The sequence below is a fragment of the Juglans regia genome, chromosome 5 (genome assembly GCF_001411555.2).
Source record: "Juglans regia cultivar Chandler chromosome 5, Walnut 2.0, whole genome shotgun sequence".
Lineage (NCBI taxonomy): Eukaryota > Viridiplantae > Streptophyta > Magnoliopsida > Fagales > Juglandaceae > Juglans > Juglans regia.
In genome coordinates this window covers 21,289,737-21,295,473 of record NC_049905.1, presented here as the reverse complement: position 1 = coordinate 21,295,473, position 5,737 = coordinate 21,289,737, and the positions used below count along the sequence as shown (strand labels likewise).

Here is a 5,737-nt window from a genome sequence, read left to right as displayed (position 1 = left end):
AGTACATATTATCTATTGAAGTCATTTTTGATAACTTGAAATTTCTAGTTTTTGAGCCTAGCATGATATAAAAGATGGTCAAATTTGGAAATTCTAGATGATTTTGCAACATTTATGATCCTTCTCATTTTTTTTGACACGGGAAGGTGTTGGGATTACGAAGGAAAAGGGTTTAGGTGCATACAGGTTCTCAATCTCATGGTCCCGATTACCAAGTAAGATACTGATATGAACTGACCTGTTATAAGAATTCAGAGAAAAATGAGAAGGAAAGAAAGGGGAAAAAGAAGAAAAACGCATTTAAAAATGGGCATCATCAAGTTTTTATCATGGTTTGGAATTACACGTGGTAGCATTTATCCTATGTTTGGGTCAGATGAAAAGCTAAGTGGCGGTGTGTACATGGAAGGAATCAAATACTACAACAACCTCATCAATGAACTTATAACCAAAGGTCCTGATTCAATCCAATTATTCCATCATATATCATCTATTTTTTCAGCTTCTCATAATCTGCCCTTGAGTTCATGATAATTAAATGCCAGGTCTAAAGCCCTTTGTGACACTCTTTCACTTTGATCTTCCCCAATCCTTGGAAGATGATTATGGTGGTTTCTTAAGTCCACTTATTGAGCAAGTGACACAGAAAATTATGATCCTCTATCCGTCTGATTAGGTGGTTCTTAAGTCCACACATTGTGTAAGTGACACACAAACTTATGATTCTCTATCCATCTGAGTAGTAGATCACTTGTACATATCACTAATTACATGATGCTAATTAAAAGAAAAAAACGGAGAATCCATATGATGAATTTATTTTCTTCACTGTCATTTCACTGAGACTCCAATGACAGTCTATGACTATAGAATACAAAATTCAAAATTGTCTTTCCTATTATGATCCTGTCTGTTGTGAAGATAGGATTTGACCTTAGCATAAGGACCTCACCAGCCCTTTCAGAATTGAACTCTATTTGCCTGACTAACCTAATAAAGCATTTTTTAAGTCATATAACTGAATGAAGCAAACAATCGCTTTGCATCTCATTATATAAAATTTCACACTTTCAAGGAATTTGGCGATCGGGTGAAGCACTGTATCACACTGAATGTGCCAACGAGCTACAGTGTAGGTGGTTAAGCATCTGGGGCTATACTGCCAGGGCAATGTTCTGATTGGCAAAATCATTATTGCACTAAAGGAAATTCTGGATCAGAACCATATTTGGTGATACACCACCAACTTGTTGCCCATGCAGACAGGCAAAAGTATCAGGTTCAACATTTATATGATGTTAAAATGTTGGCTTAAAAAATCCTAGATAATATCCAACATGTAGAAGCATGTTTTGCAATGCATACAACATCATGAGTATGCATCATAGATAGATGATGGAAAATAAATATATAGTGTACTAGTTGTAGCAAGGACTAACTTAGCTATAACTGAAATTGTGCTTCAGTAAGAGTAAACAAATATTTTTTGTAGAGTAGTAAAAGAAAATTTGACCATAGACATGAATGTGGACTCAACTGAAGTATGAAAACGTTCAAGAAAGACAAAAAGGCACTATAGGTATATTGCTTGAGACAGGCTAGATGGTGTCATATTCTAAAGCGAGACATCATCGTAATGTTATGCTATGGGCTCTTGATTTCAGAATTGAATGGTAAGTACTGCTTGAATGTTCATATTACATGTATACCATTTCAGGGTTGGATGCTCTGAGATGTCTTGTGATGACATGTCTTGGACTAGGGTTGATCATTCAACTTGAAGCGTTTAATAGTGCTATCGCACTGCCACTAGGAGGTGATGTTCTGTGAGTGGCCCTTTTAGATCAGTGAGTTTTCTTACGGGTGCCTTTGGTTTTGTTGCTGCTGGTGTGATATGGGTGGTAGCTTGTGAGTTTGTGGATCTGAGGTGGGTGCAGTATTGGGTGGTAGCTTGTGAGTTTGTGTTTTATGTGGTGGTTTGTCTGCCACCTGATGTTATGCCTTTTGATGTGTTGGTGGATATGGCATATTGCACAAATCTGTCTCTAACAGTACCAGTATGCAGGCTTCTCTGAAATGGTTGTTCTAACCATCGGGTTCATTTGTTATAGATCTTGCCGAAGTGCAAAGCTTTGCCTCTACTTATGGTTGTGGAGTTGTTCATGGTAGTGACATGGAAACACATCAACGGGGGCTGTCGGTGACAACCATGTGGGTGGTTTTGTGTGTGCTGGTTTTCCCTCTACATGTGATTTTGGAATGCTTTGGAGTTTTGTGATAGTGGCAAGGAAGCTTGTGGATTGTTCTACCTGGCACTTCCCTCCCTCTGTGTTAGTGGGAGCTAGAGATCTTGCTCTAGCAAGGAGACCCATTGATGTCATCCGGCTTGATTCGTCCAAGTAAACTAGCGTGCTGGGTTGGTAGTTTGAAAGAAGGTTGGTGAAGTATTTTAGGTTTCAGCTTAGAGTGCATCGTGGTCACTGACCGCCTACTAATGTTGCTCGAGTTGTGCACGAAGATGGTAATTATCCTTGGATGGCTCAACTATTTTCATACTTTTACATACGATTGTGATGATCATAGGTTGAGCTTGCAAAGACAATTTAGGTTTTTAATCACAGAGGAATTAGTTTCATGGTTTATTAAGGGTCAAGATTTGTAACGGCCATAGACTCGGTGTATATTTTAAGGGAGTAGGCTACTTATCTCTCCTCAATTCGAGGAGTTGGTTATTTTTTGTATTAAGGCATTGGCTCCTTAATATTTGCATTGGGCTCTTTTATATTATTCTTGACATTTTTTGGCTTAACGTTGACTTACCTTACTCAAAACACGTATTATATCAGTCTATTAGTAAACAGATAGGGATAATGCCATATCGACCACTATCAAATTAAGGAAGTTAAACAAACCAAAAAAACTATTATGAAAATAAGCAATGACTTTCCTCTTAGGATTTGACAACAAACCAACATTGTGAAGCATGTGGAATAAAAGCTTTCTAAGTTTAACTGATAGAGAAAAAAAGATTTTTAAGTTTTAACCTGCCTGAAATTTTCTAAAGCTAGCAATTTCCACAACCTCCATGGGTTATATATAAGAAATGCCCAAAACTAGCAGGTTCAATTAACTTAGAGCTATCATGAATATTTGTTATGAAAAGTGTAATTACAATGCATTGTTGCAGGTTAATGAACCCCTTGATCAATGGTGACCATCCACATAGCATGCGATCTCTGGTTGGAAACCGATTACCCAAATTTACCAAAGAATAAGCTTGTAAACAGGTCATTTGAATTTATCAGATTAAACTACTATACTGCCTATTATGCAGCCTATGCACCTCAACATAATGCTGGAAATGCAAGCTACTTGACAGGTTCTCGTGCTAATCTTTCAAGTAAGTGAAAACTCAACACTCGGAAGTAATGATTACGTTGGTTTATGTTCCAATATTAACAATAACATGTCTTTGCTGTGCATGGCAGCTGAGCACAATGGAATCCCCATTGGTCCACAGATGTGTTCTATATATGTCAAAAGTTTTGAATTTTAAAACAATCATGGTCCAAAATATATCAATTTCTTTATTCTTTTTCCAAATAGAAACATCCTCAGTAGTATTGAAGCAAGACCTTTGGGCTGACTCACTTTACAAACAAGCACAAATGGAAAGGGTTATTCGGTGTTAACCTCTGTTTTCTCTAAGTTGTAGGCTGCTTCAGAATGGCTTCATCTATATCCAAGAGGAATTTGAGATCTTTTGCTCTACACAAACCAGAAGTACCATAATCCAGTACTAATTTACATCACTGAGAATGGTAATTATTTTGTCTCAAATCATGATTATCTTCTCATCACACTCCAGAATTTGAAAAAAATTTGTAGTTATTACATGTCCATTAGAAGCTAAATGCAACTATGAATTCTAGGCATTGATGAGTTCAATAATGCCACCTTGTCACTAGAGGAGGCTCTTGTGGACAACCAAAGAATTGAATACTATTATAGTCATCTTTGGTATCTTCAGAAGGTTATCAGGTAAGTACTTAATAATAGTTCTCTCTCTCTCTCTCTCTCTCTCAAATCTAGCTGACTCTGGCTCATTAATTTTTTGTTTTGAATAGGGATGGTGTAAGTGTTAAGGGATACTTTGCATGGTCCTTGTTGGACAACTTTAAATGGAATTCAGGTTACACTGCTCGGTTTGGCATCATCTATGTAGGCTACAAGGATGGATGTAAAAGACACCCTAAACTTTCAGCTCATTGGTTCACGAATTTTCTCAAGATATAGATTATAGATACGATGTTCATGTCAGTAACTTATGTGAAGGCCATTTCTTTTCCATCTACACGCCATGCCTAGACTCAAATGCATATTAAATTAATAATAAATTCCGTAATCCATAATAACTTCCTCTTTGACAATCAATGCACTAATTCTGCCATCATTTTATTCAGTGGTTCGTGTAATTTTGTCAAATGTTTTAATCTTTTGAAATTCTACAAATGGATCAAGGTAGTTTCGGTGGTTCTTACAAGTTTAATTCAACATATAAAAAAATGGCAGTTTATGGGATGACTTGTATTAGATTTTGATCATTACGTTTACAACTCGGATTGTATTTTACGTTCATCTCTGAATAAAGCATCATTCTCATGTACTTGGGCATTTGTCTGCCTCTATGTATTTTGAAGCTTCATACGAATACAAGATGATTCACGAGCACTGTAAACTGTGACTTGTGTATTTTCTTTTGTGCCCAAAAGCAATTGGATAGATTAGTGATTCTTTGCTTGATCTTTGAGATTATTAGGTCCATTTGCTGTCATTGATGCACACTTCAATTCAGTACTTCCAAATTGTTACGATGCAATTGGCTTCATGCTCATATTCTGGTTTTTACTTCAGCACCAGGTTGTGTTCCAAGCTTTGATCATTCCTTTTTTTACTTCTTAATGTTCTCTGTTGTTTCATGTTGTATTTTGATTATATCATATGGGCGTAGAAATAGCAGTTCTGATTTTTAGTGAAGTGTCCATATTTCATTACTCAAACTGTGTTGAATAGTGATTCTGGTTGTGGTTAATTTGTAACTGATGTTTTACTTTTCAACTCACAATGTCACGGCGACGGATTCCATGCTTGGATTTAATATTTGGACAAGGTCTATTATTTTTTAATATAGTTGCTAAGTTTATCTTTTGAGCTGCCCAACGATGATTCAAATTTCTGTCTAAAGATACATTGGCACAATTTGTAACTTGGAAGAGAGACTACCTCTGATGCTAGAAAATGAGTGGTATAACTTTTTTTGATAGGTGGAAAAGGAGTGGTATAACTAGGAAAATGATTAAGGACCACAACATATAAAAATATTTTTTTTGTCTCCAGTTAATTTCTCCATTGTTGGGGTCATTAATTTTTTTAAATCAAAGACAAAGTATATATGTATATATCTTCTTTGAATGAATACAGGATAACTTACCATATATGAAAAAACCGGAAGAAAATATGGTTGAATTGACATGTAATTGACAGAAGATGGCTCTAATGTTGTTGTCCTTACAAAATACTTTTAATCCCGTTTTAATTGGCCACACCTTATAAAAACTCCTGAAATTTGAAAGCAATGGAACTCAGTTGCTGAATGACTAGAATTTGTTTCCAAGTCAACATATTGGCTTTCATTTTTCTTTTCTTTTTTTTTTTTTTTTTTTTTTTTTGGGGGTTT

At 35.9% G+C, this 5,737-nt stretch overlaps 1 long non-coding RNA gene and 1 pseudogene across 1 annotated transcript; both read left to right on the top strand.

The window, feature by feature from the left end:
• Positions 1–6: 6 nt before the first annotated feature.
• LOC109018835 lies at positions 7–3,702 on the top strand. The gene is made up of 3 exons (XR_004801522.1): positions 7–700; positions 1,076–1,279; positions 1,718–3,702. It is a non-coding gene; the product is annotated as an uncharacterized LOC109018835 (long non-coding RNA).
• A 13-nt stretch (positions 3,703–3,715) lies between these two features.
• On the top strand, positions 3,716–5,200 carry LOC109018832 (annotated as a pseudogene).
• Positions 5,201–5,737: the final 537 nt, after the last annotated feature.